The sequence below is a fragment of the Eucalyptus grandis genome, chromosome 5 (genome assembly GCF_016545825.1).
Source record: "Eucalyptus grandis isolate ANBG69807.140 chromosome 5, ASM1654582v1, whole genome shotgun sequence".
NCBI classification, from domain to species: Eukaryota; Viridiplantae; Streptophyta; class Magnoliopsida; order Myrtales; family Myrtaceae; genus Eucalyptus; species Eucalyptus grandis.
This window is the reverse complement of record NC_052616.1, coordinates 13,415,984-13,434,878: the sequence shown is the minus strand read 5'-3', so window position 1 is coordinate 13,434,878 and position 18,895 is coordinate 13,415,984. Positions and strand designations below refer to the sequence as shown.

The window sequence follows — 18,895 nt, the reverse complement described above, 5'->3', positions numbered from 1 at the left end:
AATCAAGACTTTATCACCAGAGGCCGGGATAATCCTTCTATGCCTGAACGGTTGAGTGAAATTTGCGGACTTTTCACTGAGTACTGCAAAAACCATATTTATTTTTTGACCAGGCCATGTGAAGAAAATTCAAGTAACATTTCTCAGTAGGAAGTAGAAGAATTTTTCAACTAAAGTAAGGCAATGAACAAGCTAATGAGCTCAGATATTTCATGAATTTCACTGTACAAACTGAATTTTGTGGCATTACCCTATTAAGTCATCTCAAGCACAAAATGGTCAAGATTGCATACACATAACTTGTTCATACAATTCATATACGTAAATCTATATGTTAATTGATAGAGGAAACCCGATCAGCACAATCGGCAATCCGAACAACCTCCAAGCTTGTACAAGGAACCCAATCTCCACAAATCCGTATCTGTCCCATCTAAGCAACAAGCCAGTTCCTCAACCGCTTTACACCTCCACAGCCCGGGATACCACTTTCACCTTTCACCTACAAGTCTCTCCACAATTTCTGTCAATCAACAGTTTCCACTGCCATTAGCATTTTGCAGGAAGGTACTAGATGGACATTTTTTCTTGGCCAAAACATACAAAATCAACTGTTTACATCTTTTCGGTTGATTGTCAGGGAACCAAATGCCTTTGCTTGATGACATTATTGAAATGTCCAATAAACCATTTCTTCCTTGGAAATTGGGGCAAAATTCATCTAAATTGGTTCAGAACAAGTCATTGAGGTTACTTGCGTGAAATTTAGTACTTCTCTTCTTTTAATTTTTGTGTGCTTTAGGAGAATAGATCATCATTGAATATGCTATCAAGAGGTTTCTCTATCAAGCTTCCTAATAAATACTTCGGCGTTAGTCTCCAAGAAAGTTCTTGCCCTTGTACAGTTTACAGAACTAGACCAAGACTGAGTGGGACAACAACAAATCAAAAATTGAAAAAAGGACATTAATTATAACTGAGGTACTAAAATATAAGGAAGTTATCAGACTCAATCCTCAATCACCAATGACATGAAACCCTAAAAACAGGGTCACACCAATAGATATTCAAAGCGTCTATACGAATAAGAACACGAGTTAGGTGGAGTTGACTTGGATCCCATGAGGATGAGAAAGCTACTTTTACCAGCACTGGTCTACTGAATGAACACACCATACCCAAAAAAAGGAAAAAGAAGAGGCAATTCAAGACGCATGTTCTGAGTCGCTCATACCTTGGTGTGCATATGCAATGTCTTCCGTCTTGTCCCTTCTTTTATCTCCCGCTTGGCATTTTATCAAACATTTGGTGCACACACTTGTGAGGAAAGGCAGGACACTCCCCTGCGAGAATTTCAGAGGGTGAATTCTTCCAAGATTTCAAGAAGTTAAAAAAAAAGTCTGTCACCGTAAAACTTGAATTCTGGGTGATCCTTGAAAATGAGCTTGATCAGTGATGGCAACGTCTAGACTGGACCATTCCAAGCGCCAAGGCATGTGGATGAACATATTTTACAAATGCAAGCTAGTTCCCTCCCTATTTGCAAGGTTGCCCGGGACGTACACGTTACTCAAAGGAGAAATTATAATGTTTTCACTATGCGTACGGAATTAATTTTCGATGAAAACCCATGAAATATCATAAGTTATATTTTTTTAACAGATTTTACATAAATCTTCTGCATATTAAAATATCCCAAATTCAGTGGCCATTATTCTCATATGGGGAAGGTCAGGGGTTTGAATCCCTACTTTCTCAAGAGAGTTGGGATGGAAAATATTTAATTTCAGGTATGTGTTTCAATTCTCACACACTCTGTAAGGAGGCAAAGTAAAAGTCTAAAAGTGAGAATTATATTAGGAGTAGAGTAGAATCGATAAAAAAAAAAAAAGTCCAAAGTTGATTTTTGGAATAAATGGGTTCAATCGCCACAAATGTCGTTAAATTCAAGGATATTTTTTTGAAACTTCCAATTTTGTCCTTCAACTTTAACTTTTCTATAAAATTTCTCCCTACAAGTGTAAAAGTTTCTATAATTGCACTAGCTTTCTTCACTCATTTCAATCTATTCCATAGGGAGCTTTTTTCTATTGATTGCGTTGAAATTGTTACAAATGAAGAATACTAATCTAAATCTCTTGAAAGAATAAGCACGTTGATCTCATCTAGTGCTGGAAAAGATAAGACTACCAAACAAAATATCCATTATAATTAAAGGCTCACACTATTTTCACCCTTTAAATGGCTATAATACTCCCTAACTTATTGAGTTGGCGAAAATAACCTCAAGAAAACTAGTTAATAAAAATCACAAATGAAAAATGTGAATGTTGCTATTTATTGAAAGTGTAAAAATTACGTATTGTCATGAAAAAATTCAAGACTATCCACACTATTAGTATAACAATGATATTTTATTTCGCCACCTCAGTCATCATCCATTCTTTTTTGCACAGACTTCATTTCATCTCTTCTGTTTACTAATGTGCTTAAGCTGATCTCTATAATGGAATTTTTTTTGCAAAGGGTCTGACCCTTGTTATCTTTGTTATTTAATGTCTGTTAAATATAAATAGGATAAGTACATTAGAAGCCATAAAATTTATCATGAAAGAGCAATTAAGTCTTAAAACTTTTTTAAAAAAATATAACCAAGTTCTAAAACTTCTCACAAAAGTGTAATTGAGTATTAAAATTTTCAAAATGTATAATTGAGTCCTAAAACTTATCATTAAAGTATAATCAAGTCCTAAAACTTCCACTGATTGCACTTTTTGAAAGTTTTATGACTTCATTGCACTTTTTGAAAATTTTAAGAGTCAATTACACTTTTGTTGTAAGTTTTATGGCTTAATTGCACTTTTGAAAAAGTTTGAGGACTCAATTACAATTTCATGATAAGTTTTAGAATTCCAATGCACTTATCCCATAAAGAGGTCAAAACTTTAACTAAAGAATTTCCCTATTAAAAACTTAAACTAATGAACTGTATATTACAAAGGGTTATCTCGAATTGAACTTTAGAAAAACATTGTAAATAAATGTACTTTATTATTATTCGTTTAAATTAGAATCCCAATCATTGCATGTATTAAAATACTTGAATCTTAGACAATTCTTGTAAAAAAGCAACGGACATGTAGACTTCTCTAACTTGAACATAAAACAAGAAGAAATGTTGTTTAAGAAAGGTTTATAAAAACCGTTAGATTGATTGGTCATTTTTTCTTTCTTTTTCATCAATTTTACCACTAATGGGGTCTCAACGAAGGCTATTTTGAACCATTTAAACTCTAGAGTGTATCTAAAGCTATTTAAAGGGTGGAAATAGAGTGAGAGTTACCACATGTGATTCATCTTAATTTTAGTGGCCCCCAATTCTGATCAAATATAGCATCCATTCACAAAAATTACTAAAAATTTGTCTGCTATGAGAATAATATAACATGGCCCGATACCAAAAACTATCATGATCTTTCTACACTAATTCTGCACTAATCCTGAAAAGCACAGTCTATTTATAAAACGATTACAAACACGCGGCAGATCTTCCAATATTTTCTTCTTGAATTCTGACTTTGAGATCTAAATTTTGCAAGGATCACCAAAATAAAATTTATGGAGAGCATAACTTAAATAGTTCGTCTGGGGGCGGTGGAGGAGGTCTTGTTGATGCGGAGTTTTTTTTTTTTTTTTTTTATCTTGAAAAGCCTAATGAAATAAGACAAAAGAATTTCTATCAATCCCATCGTATGACAGATACCACCTTCCAAAGTGTAACAACTTGATGATATTCATTTCCCTATGGGCATGTCTGTCATTCCTATCTGAATATTTAAGAGGCCTTGTACAGTACGATGAAATAGAATAAGAAGCTTTCTAGTTCAATGAAATTGGCATATATTTGAAAATGTACAAATTCCCTAAATAATTTCTTAACTCTTCTGGTTCCATATTAGTTCCGAACAGAGTAAACCAATATTTGAATCAATTTGGAATTTCTGAACACAGTAAAACAATATTAGGTCCAAAAAAAAAAAAAATCATCTTTGGAATTTTGTTTGCCTACCTCTAGGTTGGATAAACCATGAATGTTTTTGTTCACTATTTTGAAAGCAAAAAATTTTCTCAAATGCGTTCAAATAATGAAAATATATACATTGGCTAATAAAGTTTGGTGAAAAATGAAAAATTTCTAAAATATTTTTCTAAAAATGATCACTTGTAATGAATGAACAAAAAATATCTTCATCATCCATAAAAAATTTTAAACACAAATTGTCATCAATAGTTAAAAAAATTTCATTGATTAATTATTTCAAGTGATACAAACAATCATTTCCAAGAAAAAGTTTTACAAATCATTCATTTTCTGCAAAATAAATGCATGCAAGATTGAAAAGGAACCTGCTTCAATTTTATTTTTATTTTTTAAATATTCTCTTCTTACGCCTAAAAGATGAATGTTGTTCATGTCAATATTAAATAGGCTTAACTTCTCAACATGCTATCTCAATCCACTTAAGCTTCCTATGACCATCCTGGCCGTGACGATTCTCGTAAATCAAATCTCGGTCTCCTTTGGAGAGCATTTTGCTGTTCTGATACATTTTTCCGGTAAAAATTCTCTATTTGAGTAATCTGCTAATGAATTTGATTATAAGAATAAATAAGTATAATTATTTATTTTTTCCATTAGGGCATTAGCTTTTTCTCTTATGCGGCAGATATATTCCATTCTTCCAACTCACTTGATGTGGTAATGCTTTAGTGTTCTCTATGCAACCACAGGAGAATGGATTGATCTCTCGATTTCTCACTTATCGTTGTATAAGTCGTATACTGATTTTGCATGTTATTTATGTTTTTTCATTTCACTCCCGGGAGAAGCCAATAAAAATTTCATTATTACTTTTGTTTTCTTTAATTCTGCATATCAGTATTCTTAAAAGAAACCTTTTTTGTTTTGCTCCTAGATCGTATGTTGCTGAAAACCCTTCTCCATTTCCTTCATTCTTTTCTGAAAGAAATCTTGTTTTGAACTTTTGTGATTTATCTAAAAGGAAAGTGTTGATAAACTTATTTAAAATGTCCAATATTAATCTATTTTTCTTCAAATTTGTATTAAGGGATGTGCAATTTACTTTGAGAGCTCCATGGAGAGGCTAATAATATGTCTAATTATATTAGAAGATAATGTCCCCTGTCAGACAAACAAACTATAAAAAATGACTTTTTGAAGAGGCACCAATGTATGTCGACTTGAATGAGTTATCATGCACGCACCCACAGAAGCTTCATTTGGCTATTTCATAGTTTGTCAAACCGTCCATCTTATCTTCTCCGTCTATTGCGTGTTCCATTGGAACCATCTTAATTTACAATAAAATAGAGTAAACAATTTGCTATATTATAATTGCCAAAATGTAATTCACCCTATGTAAATGTTTTATTGTTTTGTGGTCCTTACATCTGATATACATATTTTTTCCTTTCTTGTGCATCATCAGACAAGTCGTTGGGTGGGTTGCCTCAGGAGATTGCAGATTGGAGTCTGTTCTCTGTGTTCTAGGACTAGGAGTCTGAAATACACGGAGAAGTTTGACGTCACTTGGGTGAAGCAGTACCTTTCCAGCATCGTCTTCGGATGTCTGAAACCGAGGTTATAATCCCCAGAGGTGTCAGTTGATTGTAGAGGGCAGGATATAAAGAAGACTTGGCTAACTACCAAGTAGTTAAAAGGATGTTGGTGCCCAGTTATATGACACTAATTTGGCAAGCAGATACTTTTGTTCCTACATAACACGGTATAACATAAAAAGGGAATGTAAATTGCATTTCATTATGACTAAGGCAACATTTTTCCTATGCCTATCAGATGACACGCCGTAAGCTAATGAGCTCACCATCTGGCCATTCCTCTTATCCTGTTTATCCTGTTCATGGGGAAAAGTGCCAAAAAAATCCTAAACATTTTGGTTTTGTGCCAATTTAATCCTAAACATTTTTACGTTGTGTCAATTTAGTCGTTTCCAGCCAATTTTGGCTGGATTTTGCTGACTAGATGCCGGCCGGTTGACATGGCCTGATTAGTCTTTGATGTGGACAATTTTTAATAATATTTTTTTATTTTTTATTTTCTTTTTCTTTTTTTTTCCTCCACTTGGTCATCGGAGCTCGGTGATCGGCTAGAGGCGATGGCCGGCGAGATTGAGGTTGACCTCGCCAGCCACCTCGCCGGTGGCCATGAGGGTGGCCTCATGCGAGCGGCGAGGCTCGCCCTCACCGGATCTGGCGAGGGTCGAGCCTTACCCATGGCCGGCGGGGCGAGCCCCTCTAGCTCGGCACGAGGCTAGCTCGAGGCCGCCTCCTCGCACCGAGCTGGCGGAGCTCGCCCTCGCCGGCCATGGGCGAGGCTCGACCCTCGCCGGATCAGGCGAGGGCGAGCCTCATCGCCCAGGCCTCGAGGGTGGCCTCACGCCGGGTGGGCGAGGCTTGCCCTCACCGGATCCGGCCGTCGCGTCCGGCGATCACCGAGCTCCGGCAACCAGCTGGAGGAAGAAGAGAGAAGAAAAAGAAAAATCAAAAATCAAAAATCAAAAATCAGAATCAAAATCTAAAATATTAAAATATTATTAAAAGTTGTCTACGTCGGCACCGATTAGGCCACATCGGTCGGACGGCATCCAGTCAGCAAAATCCGGTAAAAATTAGCTGGAAAGGACTGAATTGGCACAACATATAAATGTTTATGATTAAATTGGCACCAAAAAAAGGTTTCAAACTTTTTTGACACTTTTCCCCCTGTTTATGACACTATACAATTTTTTAAATTCATGCTAAAATAGTAGGGTACTCTGGCAATTAACAGAACCCATAAGGCCATGGTTTCGCCAACTAAACAATCTTGAAAAATTATGGAAATTTTATATATGATATTTTAGGATTACTCTACAATTTTCATAAAGGATGCTCGTTAAAATTCTTGACTAAAAATTCTATGGAAAATAAAAATAAGAGAAAGGTCGGTTCAGTGTATGTAGAAATAGATTATATATTTGATTGTTTTTCAAATATATTTTTGTCATACAAAATCCGAAAAATTTGAATTTAAAGTATGTCGTAGAAAAGTGAATAAGGGATGACTTTTGTGAAGGATACCCCCATGCATTTCACACTACACAAGTCAATACAAAATTCGCAAAACCAAGGATCCTACTGAAAACCAAATCTGACTTAGACAACATCCACTATTTTAGCTCAAGTTTTCGGAGTTCCAAGCTCGAGTGTGCATGAGATTGAATGGATAATACTTCCATGACATATACATGGACCCGATAACTAAGGTTTCAAACATTTTAGCTAGATAACCTTTTTCGAAACTTCAGACTAAGTACAAAACATTTATGGGATTACGAAAATTCAAGAAACTCTAAGGAAACTCTCCTCGCTATACAACAATCGATTGATATAGGATAGAATGGAGGGTACCCAGTTGCCTTGGCTCCTAAAGGACTGCGGTCGTGGTTCGGCCGGCTCCTGAGTCGTTGATGTTCGAGCCGAGAAGATGTTGCGGTTGACGGCGATGACGTGAGCAGCTAAGCTGGCAGGAAAGAGCGAGTGGGGTTTGTGGCTGTTTCTTGGTATGGGTAAGGACGAGATGAGGTGCAGTGGCTGGCGTCGTTGGCTTCTGTGAGTGGCCGGGGGTTGTGGTGCAAGCAAAGGTGAAGTTAAAGTGAAAAATGGAAGAAACAGAGGAAGACTCAGGTGGTGAAAGCAAGAAGAAAACGAGCGGCTCCGTTCTTTTCTCTTCCAACTCAATCTTCACCGTTTCGCTGCTATTGAGGTGTCATCCATCTAAAGAAAGTGTTGGGGGAGGCGACACAGAGCTAGTCGCCATTGTTGACTCTAAGGGAAGACATGGCAAGGTGTTGGGTGTGCTGCGGTGTGAAGCGAGAACGAGGGAAAGGCTGACTTCCTCTTCTGCTACTTGTGGTCTTCGTGCCACGAGGAAGAATTTGGCGGAGGTTGCTGGCCAGTTGACTTCTCTGCACGGTCTCACACTAGCTAGAATTCATGAATGCTGCTGTTGCAGTGAGGTTGAGGTGGTGATGGCGCTGGTGATCGATATGGCGATAGTCTGGTGGTGACGCGGTGTCCGGTTGTCGTCGCCGTGAAACAAGGGTATTGCAATTGAGGCTTAGATGGCTTGGTAATGACGAGAAGGAGCGAAGGTTAAAAGTCTTCGCAGTGGTGCAATTGGTTCAATCCGATGTCGAGTTAAATGATGTGGCGTGGATGGCTAAGCGTTTGAGGATTGTAATACGTCGAGCATGAGATAGCTAGTATAAGCATCTAGAAGGGAGGTGAATAGGTGCACAAACAATTTCTCGAGATACGGAAGCGATTCTAGGCAAACGATAGAAAGGAAAATATGATCAAAGTAAAGTAAAGGTTAGGGAAGAGAAAATTGAGCACAAGATTTATAGTGGTTCGGCTTATTCCAAGCCTACGTCCACTCTTCCGCACTGACAGCCCACCGGCTGGATTTCACTATGAACAAAAGAGAAGTTACAGCACAGCTTTTCCTTGATTCCACAAAGTAGATGTTCTACCACACTCCCTCAAGGTTTCTCACGAATATAGACTCTCTTTTGTTTACAAGATTTTGCTCAGCAAATGAATTGACTAAGAACAAGGAGTTTCAGACTTTGGAATTCTTCTATCGTGCATCTTCTCGAACAACTGAAACGTCTTCCTTATATACTCCTTCATGTCATCATACCCGTTGGCACTTACCAAAGGAATTCCTCCAATCTACCCGTTGGACGGAATCAATTAGGAAGATTATTCGAGCTATTAAAGAACATGTCGATAGCCCATCAATCCCGTTCGCCCATACAATCAGGATCTCGGTTTCCATAAGTAGAACCTTCCAAGTATACTTTGTCAATCATCGGATCATTAATCTTCGAATCAATTATGATCAAATAAAGGATTCCGTCATGTCATATCCAGCCAAGAGATCTTCTCCAGTCGATAAGGCCACATCCTTAATGAAACATCCAATTGACGCAGCACCTTAATTGTTTCGAGATGACCCATCTTACATGCGACGTGGATCGGAAGATAGCCTTGTTCATTGGGCTCAAAGGAACTCATATTGAACTTGTCAACCAAGAGCTCAACTCCATCGACGTAATTCTCGGATGCTGCTAGATGGAGAGCACCAAAAGTCTTAGATTAAACCCTTTCTCCGCTCTGACATCTCTATCAGCATATCTACATCATTAGAGAGCAGAAATGAAGTCATGCTCATGACAAGGGTTTGGTAATTTTACTATCCATTGTATTTTTCTAAATATTACATGGAAGACATAACTGAATTCTATACTTTTGGGAGATAATTTTAGTATAGACATTAGAGATTGCTTCAAAGCATAGAGACATTCATCTCCACGTAGTAATTTAGCATATGGGAGTAATAAAGGGCAACAGTGACATGAGTTCCCGTTTTACAAAAGGTCCTTGGACAATAATATAAGCAGTGTAGTATCTACAATGGCTTACTATGACTATTGACTACTGAAGTATTGAAGTGATGTCTTCAGGGGTAAGTCTTGCCAGGTTCCAAGTCCAAAATTTATGGGAAATCTTCTATAAGTGATGCGGGCTCTAGGAAAAATGTTGAACCATTTTAGGAGAAGAATAAAAATGTGAGATTGGCTGCTTTATGAATAAGATTTATAGGTTCAACTATCTCATGTGGATCAAACTAGACACGCATAAATGGTCTGGCTAATAAATTTACCCAAGTGCGAACCGTAAGTACAATCACTGACCTATCCTTCGATGCCACGGCTCCGTGAGCCGGCGATATGCCTTCAATCTGGGACGAAAGGTCTTCATTTTCATCCACCGCTTCTAGTAAACGCGAGAGAATCTCCAAGTTCCCCGTCTCAACCGCCAAGTACAGTGGGCACTTTTTCCTCCTTGTTCATCTTATTACCGATAATGAGCCTTGGCGCGGTAGATCGGTCAATTCATAGTCACCGTTCTTCACAGCCTCATGCAAAGCCGTGTTCCCCTCCCAGTTCGATTGGTCCACAATTCTGTCGAACTTGAGGAGGCACTCGGCCGTGTGCCTCCTGCGAGCTCTTGCCGCGACGTGGAGGGCTGTGTCCCACTTTGGTTCGGCTGGGCGATGAGTTGCTCGTCATCAATGACCTCAAGGAGGGCGCGGAGGATGTTGGCATTCTCGATACCTGCTGCGACATGGAACAGCGAGTTTTCCCATAGGCCCCTTGTGCAGATAATGTCGTACAAGGAGGCCATCTCTTTAACGGAATAATTTTCGAGGGCTTCGATAAACTTGTCCAAGTCCCCTCCCTTTGCGACGGTGTACACAGGTGCAATACATATGAATTCTACTTGGCGTTGTCGTCCTTCTACCGACTCTAGTGCTCTCAATTTGTTTATTTTCTGGTCCCATTCAGGATCAGGAATATTTATGCTCTCGCCACTCATCTGTAAATTCCGAAATTGGAATATGGTCTCCTCCGAAGTTAAGAGCTCTGTGAGGTCTCTTCTCCAATAGTAATTGCACACTGCAACTTGGAGATTCTTTCTTATCTACCTGTTATTGGACACCGCGAGGAATTCTTTGAATACATCCACCACACAATTAGGAAGATTTCAAAATTGAAATATTACGACAGATTATCACATTGAGAGATGTTATTGCATTTTCTTCATTTATGTTGTGTGTCGCAATATGTGACAACATGCACAAAACTCTTGTTAAATTCTTTTATCACAAAATGGTGGTTTATTCCAATCTCGAAATTAAGAAAAAGGGTCAAATACATTAGATCGATTTTAATTCACCAAGTTCTTTTGAAATTTAGATTCACAAGCATTCTCTTTTATTTGGAAGATAAACCGCAAAAGTCTAAAAGAAAAATAATGGAGATTTAATGACAATAATTAGATTAGATTTTCAATCAAGGAACATTAGTTGTTTAGTGTACAAACATGAATGAATTGCTCATGCAAGACACTACCTTTGTGTCTACACTTTGGCAATAAAAAAAAAAAAAAATAGCATAACCTTCGATGTACAAAAGTGCAGGTAGACAAAGGATTCTCGGTCATGGTCTCTGCTAATTTAGGGCATGATACGGGATGTAACTTGAAAGTAAAGACAAAGCATGGACCTTAATATCTGATTTACAGAAGGTACCTTCTTTTTTTTTGCCTTTGTTATGTATTTATTCTTATGTCTCGTTCTTGTAAATGCTTTTTGACATATTTAGATACACTTTCAAATTAGATATATGTTTTGCGGGATTAGTTCCAGTTATTTTAGGACTCTCGCCCTTGGCAGAACATTGAATGTGCGCTAGACATATTTATGCGAATTGGAGGAAGAACCACAAGGTGAGACTTGACAAAAGTGCTTTTGGAGGCGATCTAAAGCAACACTACATCCATGCCTGGGGACATAAGAGTCCAGGGGCTGAGAAGAATTCGAGAAAAGAAGTAAGTGGCCGCGAGATGGAATGGTGAGTTTTGCCCACGAGTCACTGATTTAGAGGAAACAAGGTTTCATAGCGCTCATTGCCATGTGAGGTGAAGCATAGTAAAAAAAAAAAGTTTGTGGTGAGCATAGAAAAGCAAACTTGATCTTGTGGATCATGGGACATACCTGGTATACGATGTCCTCATGCGATTTGCGTCATGTATTACAAGCGAAAGGAGCCTGACAAACTATTCATGTAACTGGCACAAGAAGGAGAATCGTAGAAAACATATTTATTCACCATAGGGCCCATGTATATAGAAGGTTGGAAGAGAGGGAGAGATCTTCAAAGTGAAAATGAGAAGAAACAAACTGTTCTTCCTATGAAGAAGAGAAGATGAAGAAACAAACTGTTCTTCCTATGAAGAAGCGGTTATTTATAGGGTGATGAACAGTAAAAAGCATTACAGTGATGAATAGTATAAAATGAACGGTGATTTTGCTATAGTGATCCTACAATAATTTGTCGGTCGCCTTTTGCTACAATATGCGGCGTCGCTGCTGTAGTATTTTGTTATATGATCTTATGGTAATCAATTGTCGGTGATTGTATATATAATAACGAGGAAAGTATAAACAAATTTGTAAACCTATTGCTTTAATATTAATTCAGTTTTAAATATTTCAATTGAATTAATTTAATTTTGTATTTATGCAAATTGAGTCAATTGGTCAATCTTGGTTGGAAATCATTAAAATAGACGACGGTCGTCCTTCGTGGCAAGATCGTTGACATTGACCAAATTTATAAATTTTTATAACATTTTTATTTTATTCTTATTCTTATTCTTTTCCTTTTTTTTCATTGTGGTAGGTCTTGGGCGGCCCTCGAGATCTGCAGCGTGGCGAGGCTCAACCCTCGTAATCAAGTGAGGGCTACCCTGCTTGCGGTTGGCGATGGCACCGGGTGAGGTAATGAAAAAAATAAAAAATAAAAAATTCAGAAAAAAATCATAAAATTTGTTCATGTTAGTGCTAATTATGTCATGTAAGACAACCGGCTTCCATGTTAATGATTTTTAGTCAAAATTGGTTGGATGAACTTAATTGGCACAAATATAAAATGTCCATGACTAAATTAGTATCAAATCAATAAAATTATGATTTGTTTTTGGTATTTTCCCTTTAGATAATAGTATTACCCCATCTTACTCATTAAAGAAAATAGAATATGAAGCCAATAATCAATATTTCGAGGAATGGCACACAGTTCAGATTTTTGGCTTTATGTCCGTATAAACAGATGATGTTTAGGAATTCAATAGAACTTTTTCAGCCAAAAGGATTTAAGCATTCTAATTCCACAAAATTTGGAAAAGCTATTTCCTTACTTATATAGTACCAAAAATGCGTAAATTAATCCTTTAGATTGCTATGATATTGAGAAGTGCTTTTATTTCAAATATAATGGGTTTATCTTTAAAATTTAATTTTTAATGCACTTCTGTCTGATATAATGAGATCGAGTAAGGATTCCATCTTACCAGAGTTTATAGGATGAGCAGCAAGGTTTTCGTGCGAGGGCAGTCTCCTCTCGTCAACGAAGGCAGTGCTAGGAGCACTTTCTTGCCGTGGGAAAATAGCTTTTCCCTAGTATTAAGTAAAGATTCGTCTTTTTCTTAGGGTACGCCAAAGAAAATCTGACAAAGTTTTGATTAGAAGAGCTTACTGGCTGAATTTGGCAATTCTTCCTTCATTGTTGTGATTTGTGTAAACGAGCCGGTCGGCAAACCGGGAAAATTGGGAGTTCATTGACCGGGAACAGTAACCACTTACTTATAGTCGTTGCCTACTCGCGGTGAAAGTTGGGTGGACGCGACATCTAAGGCGATGCCTGCACAGGAAGGCGGAAAAGACGACGGGTCGTCCTCGTGCCGAAAATTCAATGAACGAGCAAAAGTGATAATTGAAAGAAGACGGGTCCATGGAGCCGTGTGCCATCGTGCTGTCAGTAATGTTTTAGTCAAAAGTAGCCCTCCACGAAAAAAACGTGACAAGGCATTTCGGTGAATTTATTTAGTCACTTTCTAAATGTTAACTTATACTATGGTCATATCACTAAAAAATTATTCAAAATGTCATAAACTTATTATACAACGGTCAATTTTGTCCAATTTTGTTAGTTATTTCAATTTAGTTCTAAACATTTTGATAATTTTTCAATTTAATTCTAAATCTTTTAATGATTTGTCAATTTAGTCATATCGGTTAATTTTAGTCGAAAACGCTGATACAACGATCTAGTCAACGCCGATTGTTCTACGTGGTATGACAAACACTGACATGAATCATATTTTACATTTTTAAAACATCATGGAACTTAGGAATGAATTTGCAATTAGTTAGAACGATGTTAAAGCAACGATATCCCATATCGAATAACCAATGTGAGCCAATGAATGTCTCTAGTAGCTTTATAACTTACTAGTTCAAAATTTGAATGGACGTGAATTTTTACTGCATAACATGCGAAAACAGTTCAAAATAAGGGGCGGTGACCCTAAACCCAGACATATGAACTCCGTCCTTGTCTGCTTTTGTGCAAGGACGAAAGCGAAAATTCCGAATTCCTTCCTCTTAAAATATTAGTTTACCTTGCTAACTCTGTCTATGAAACAAGAAAACGCGGTTTGGCACGAGGTGACCAAAAAAGGTTCACATGCACCAACTTATCGCCCTAAACCCAGCCGCATTATCTAATTCTAGAAAGAGCAAACATTTCAAAAGATTAAAAACCATCAACTAAACTTTGGGTGATACCGACGATAGCATAGCAAGGAGTTCATGAATACAGCCCGCATATTATCTCAAACACATAAGCAGCAAATCACACACTAAAAAGAAAAAAAAGGAAAAGAAATGACTTGAACTTTCCGAACCAAGTATTTCTTCCAGTTAAGATTCACAATCTATCACTATTATCTCTGAACCATTCCGCTGAAAAAGTTATTCATTTTACCAAGAATTTTAGCAGTGTAGCTCCCATTTGAAACCCTAGATACACTACATATTGGCCGGACATAAGAATAGAGATAATTGAAAAAAAATGGCATACAAAAACAAAGCACGCACAAGGTGCTGTTGACACTTAAATTTTTGCATAAAAAATGGGTTAATTTTTACCAATAAAATAAAATAAAATTAAAATTGCATAACATATAGTTTAGAAACATTGATTTTATTTCGTTTTATTTATTCCATTTTTGCATTGGACCGATGGTAAACGTTGATACGACATGAGATTTTTCATATATTCAAGTAATATACATCGAAGACATTTTTGGGCAAAAAAGGTTTCGGATGGAATATTTGAAAAATACAAAAAGAAATATTACATGAGGTGCGTATATTTCAATGATATATTCAGGGGATTATGCACAAATAAAATTGGAAACAAAATATACCGCAAAGATCAAATTCCTCCTATAAAAAGGGTTGTGCGTGTATGTCAAAAGGGCTCTTGCTTGGGTTTTGTTTATTGGAGTTCGAAATTCAAAAGAGAAATTTGGTTTCATGGAAAAGGAAAAAGTCGAAAGGTGCTAAAGAAGAGAGAGTGTGTAGAGTGAGATTGTGGGATTTTTACCCACCTCGTTTCACGCCAGGTGAGGGACAAGGATTGGTTACCCCATGAAAAGCCGTAGCGTTTCCACGAACGAGAGTCTACCTTCTTTGCCAACAAGCCCCAATTTCCCAGTCTATGTTTTACCAACCAACCAAGAGAATGGAGAGGCAAGTACAAGGTCACCCACTCTAGGGCGGTTCTCCGCCTTTATCTTTATGAGTAGTTTAAGAACATGCTTAGGTCCTAAAGGGGGCTCTTCCTTGGGTTTTGTTTATTGGAGTTTGAAATTCAAAAAGAGAAATTTTGGTTTCGTGGAAAAGGAAAAAAAGCCAAAAAGGTGCTTAAGAAGAGAAAAGTGTGTAGAGTGAGAGACGTGCCAATAGACAGGTGAGTGAGAGAGAGAGAGAGAGAGAGAGAGAGAGAGAGAGAGAGAGAGAGAGAGAAAAAAGAAAAAAAAGAGGATCACTATGTGTCTTCTTCCCCGGCACCGACGCTTGTGTCTTCGGTTTTGCGCTAGCCTTGCGCCCGCATCATCCACCGTGCTAGCACTGCCTTTGCCACCACCCTCGTCGGACTCGCCGCGATGCGCAGCACCGCTACCCGCTCATTGCTGCTCCTCGCTTTGCCGGTGCCTTAGCCTTCGCCGTGCCCGCAACATCCTATCGCCTTCCACCTAAGCACTAATGCCGCCGCACCAGCTAGTCGTTGTGCCTCCCTCTACTTGATGCACTGCGACCTAGCGGCGACGTCCTCGGCTCGCCTCACCCGTGAGCTCACGCTGCACACCAGCACCATCGCTCGTTGCCCCTATTGTAGCCACAACAACCCAACCTCGCTCGCTCGTTCACCATTGCGTCCGCCTCGGCGCTGCCACTTCTTGTCCTCCACGACGCCACCTGCTGTTCGTGATTTTGCCCTAGCGCCGCGTCTCCACAATCACATTGCCTCTGCCGACCTACCTCTACCGATCACCCTCGCGTCTCTGCGCTCTTGCAACCAACACAGCCCTATCACTCGTAGCAGCCAGAGCACCGCACTCCATGCGGGAGCGATGCCTGATACAAAATCGCATGTTGATTCCACAAAAATAACGATTGCAAATAATTTACGGATAGAATATAGTAATAAAAGAACAGAATCGATGAACACGCCTGACAATTTGTTATCGAAATTCACCCAAACTGAGCTACGTCTTCGTGCGAGGCACTCTGCGAATCTACTAGACTTCGAAAAGTTAGAATACAACGACGATCTTCTCTCAAGATCAAGACACAAAGAGATTAAGAACCCCATCAAGGAAAAAAACTTACTTTTTTCTTCTCTCTTTCTTGCCTCTCTATTTCCTTTTCGGTGTCTTGACGGCCAGCGTCTTGCCATCACTAATATAAAGATATCACTTTTAACCTAAAATGAAATCCGATGGAAAAGACAAAAAAACCCTAAAAATAAATATTTGGCTTTATCTATAACAATCTCCCACTTGAAGACAAATATAACCAAGCACCAAGCAACTTTGTATCCATCTTCTTCAAAAAAAAGTAATTAAAAAACTTATGCCTCTGCGATACTCCTCATTAATCAACATGGAGTAATACCAATGGTAGTAGTACAGAAAATATGCTTCTCTTTGTCCACTACCTTTGTCATCATGTCGGTTGGATTCTTTGAGTCATCAATCTTCTGTAGCTTTAACTCATTATCTTTCAATGCCGACCTGATAAAGTGATAACGCTTCTTGATATGTCTAGTCCTTGGGTGATAAGCTACATTATTTGCTAAGTGCACTACACTTTGACTATCACCTCAAATTATATTGACTGGCTGTTTCGATATAACTCCTCCATATAATCTTGTAACCACATGATTTCCTTGGAGGCTTCGTGATCGCCACGTATTCGCCTCTATCGTCAATAAAGCCACTACTTTTTGTAGTTAAGATACCCAACTTACTATTGTACCTGCAAGCTGTAAGACATATCCGGTGGTACTCTTACCACTATCTCAATCACCGAATGATATGCATCTACATAACTTTGCAACTCTAGAGATGTACCACTATAACAAAGTGAGTAATTGGAAGTACCTACTAGATATCTCAATATCCATTTCACGCATTCCAATGTTCTCTTGGGTTCTATATATATCGACTCACAACTCCCACTTGCTTGTGCAATGTCTAGTCTCGTGCTCACCATGGCATACATCAAACTCCCCCTTGCTGATACATATAAAATTACCGCCATCTCATCTTTCAAAGCACGAGCGCTTGGACACATATCTTTGGAAAGTTTGAAGTGACTCGCTAGAGGAGTTGCAACTGGTTTGCTTTGTCCATGTTAAATCTCTTTAACACCTTGTTCACATAGTCTTCCTCGACAACCATAATTTCTTATTTTCCTATCCTTGATGATTTTCATGCCTAAATATTCTTGACCTCTCTCAAGTCTTTCATAACAAACTGTGATGATAACATCTTCTTCACTTCTACGATTCTCTTTGTATTGGAACTAGCTACTAGCATGTCATTAACATATAAAGAGATACACAATGTCACCATCATCATACTTGCGAAAATAAACACGGTGATCGGACTCACGGTGTGCAAATCTTTTCTTGCATGAAACCATCAAATTTTAGGTACCATTGCCACGGAGCTTGTTTCAAGCCATACAAAGCTTTTTCAAGCGACATACCATGTGCTCCTTACCTTTGACTTCAAAATATTTAGGTTGTGCCATATATAGTTCTTCATCTAAGTCACCGTGTAAAAACTTGTTTTTATGTCTAGCACTCAAGATGAAGATCCTCCACTACAACTATACTCGGAAGAACTCTAATTGATGTCATTTTCACTACATGTGAAAATATCTCGGATATTCGATCCCTTCTTTTTGAGAAAAGCCCTTGACTACAAGTCTTGGCGTGTATCTAATACTACCATCCGCTTCATTATTAATCATGTATACTCATTTGTTTAATAAAGCTTTTTACTTGTGGGTAACTTGGTCAACTCCCAAGTTTTGTTGAAATAACGAGCTGATCTCGTTTTTCATAGCACACTCCTTGCAAAATGAGATGTGTCTGCCTTTACCTCATCGTAAGTCTATGGTTCCCCAATTTGTATATAAGACATGGCTCGAACAGTATAGTTGATGGATCAAAAATTACCTTTGGCTTTCTCACACGTGTAGACCTTCTCAAGACAGTACTTGAGGTTGTTAGTTTGCTTGAATCACTGCGTTCCTCTTGAACTACCTCTTCATCGATAATATGCTCATCTTGAACCTCTCTTTCAAGTGCACTTTGATCTACTTGAAATATCTTCATGAGCATTGTGTCTAATTCAACATACTCTGGTTCTACTACATTCTCATGCTCTATCTGACGATCTTTGTACATCTTTTCTTCATGGAATACCATATTGTGACTGCGGATGACTTTGTTATTCTCATAATCTCAAAGCCTATATCTATACTCGTCACCACCGTATCCGATAAAGACGCACTACGGGACTTAGCATCTAGCTTTTTCTATCCTCCTGTCAATCAAAGTATATGCAATACAACTAAACACCTTTAGATGAGAATAATTAATCTTTTACTTGACCACCGTTCTTGTGGTATTTCTCCATCCAACGCACTAAATGGACTTTTGTTAATAAGATAAACAGCTGCATCAATTGTGGCAGCCCATAAGTGTACCGGAGACACTGTGTATAGTCTCATGCATCTTGCATGTTCTAGAATAGTCAT

At 38.1% G+C, this 18,895-nt stretch overlaps 1 long non-coding RNA gene across 1 annotated transcript; it reads right to left on the bottom strand.

Annotated features, from left to right (window-relative positions):
• Positions 1–147: 147 nt before the first annotated feature.
• On the bottom strand, positions 148–1,531 carry LOC108959814. The gene is made up of 2 exons (XR_005550847.1): positions 1,408–1,531; positions 148–1,343 (listed from the first exon to the last, which is right to left on the bottom strand). It is a non-coding gene; the product is annotated as an uncharacterized LOC108959814 (long non-coding RNA).
• Positions 1,532–18,895: the final 17,364 nt, after the last annotated feature.